Source organism: Myotis myotis, unplaced genomic scaffold, assembly GCF_014108235.1.
Source record: "Myotis myotis isolate mMyoMyo1 unplaced genomic scaffold, mMyoMyo1.p scaffold_m19_p_3, whole genome shotgun sequence".
Lineage (NCBI taxonomy): Eukaryota > Metazoa > Chordata > Mammalia > Chiroptera > Vespertilionidae > Myotis > Myotis myotis.
In genome coordinates this window covers 26292867-26294595 of record NW_023416335.1, presented here as the reverse complement: position 1 = coordinate 26294595, position 1729 = coordinate 26292867, and the positions used below count along the sequence as shown (strand labels likewise).

The 1729-nt window shown below is 44.6% G+C and overlaps 1 pseudogene; it reads right to left on the bottom strand.

Annotated features, from left to right (window-relative positions):
• Positions 1-1168: 1168 nt before the first annotated feature.
• On the bottom strand, positions 1169-1729 carry LOC118652086 (annotated as a pseudogene).

Here is a 1729-nt window from a genome sequence, read left to right as displayed (position 1 = left end):
CCATTCAGTCAACCTCTGGGCTTGTTTCTCCGTCTGCCAAGAGCTGACATTGCACTGCTGACCTCTTCAGCTCATGGAGGATAACTTACAGTAACATATTCGAGTGCTTGCACATGGGAAAGCACACCAAGTATCACCCCAATGGCTATTAAAATGGGGACCTGCAGAACGTTTTAAATAATCAGCCCTCAGTGGCACTAGGCATGCTCACTAGAGAAACTTCACCCAGAGGGACCATGCAAACATGTCCACCTTCAACGGCAATGCTAAAACCACACACAGGACACCTGGAACGTTCCAGAGAAAGCACTGAAAGACACACATTGGGTTGACAAGAGACTCTTCAGAATGAGTTAGGATGATTTACAGCATAGATGGAGGTATTTAGTCTTTACGTGGAGAAAGGTGCGAGTCAGCTGTAAGAAAAACGCATTATGGCCCTCCCTAAGACATAGGGAACAAAATCTCACCACTTGGGCTATTTTGTATGTAAATCAGGCTTCTCACAAATGCCTGTGTGAATGTGTCCAGTCTCAGACATCCCCTGAGAGAGATAAAAGGAATGACTACTTCTGCACCACTGCCAGGGTGAATGTACACTGACTAGAGGCCTAGAACAGAGTTCCACAGGCCCCTGAAAATGTCAGAGACCCTCCCTGCTCACCTTATCGTCCATTAAGAAGAATGGCGCCGGAACCGGTTTGGCTCGGTGGATAGAGCGTTGGCCTGCGGACTGAAAGGTCCCAGGTTCGATTCCGGTCAAGGGCATGTACCTGGGTTGCGGTCACATCCCCCGTAGGAGATGTGCAGGAGGCAGCTGATCGACGTTACTCTCTCATCGATGTTTCTAACTCTCTATCTCTCTCCCTTCCTCTCTGTAAAAAATCAATTAAAAAAAAAAAAAAAAAAAAGAATGGCGATACCAGGAACACATCAAAGATAAACTTACAAATCCTAAAGTGCGCTTTTCTAATACCCCACTCCGGTGGCCTTTCTTTGTTTTGATTGTAAAGTTAAGTTTAAGTAGCACTTTAACCTTTCCCTTCAAATAAACCTTTTGATGTTAGTTCTCATACAAAAAAAAAAATAAAATTTAGTTAACAAACAAAAACAGATGGAGGTGCAAGGGAGGACATAAATGAGAGAAGATCCAGTAAGTATAAAAATATGCTGTTCAGATTCAGAATAATTTAATAACTCTTCATGATTTCATATGTATCTGGAAATGGAACAGACACGTGTCCTGAGCCTGTCACGAGAGGTAGGATTCCAGCGTTTGGTACGACGTTCCAGGACAGGGTCAGAGTGACATTCCTGTTGCCCTTGAGACCATTTCCATCAGTCAAAGAAAAAATATTTTGTTTTCATATCTTTCAACAGCAGCTTCGTATTATCACCTCTCAGAACAATCTTCTCCCAAAGGACAACCTGGCTCAGAGCGTTATTTTTTGTTGAATACTCTGCTGATAAATAAACAACTGCTTAACATTCCAAACAAATATATTCTCTAGATCTGCCGTTATGTCGAAGTTAATGAACCCCAGGTCACTTCTTTCTCTAGGTCCAGTGAAGTCTTCCACATTTTTCAGCATGATCCGCGAGACGTGCAGCCGCACCGGCACCTCCGGTCCTTGAAGGCGGTGGTGATGAAGCAGCCGAAGGTGAGCGCCGCCATCACGCTCAGCGAGAAGGCGAACAGCGAGTTCGCAGGAGACAGCACCGTGTTCAT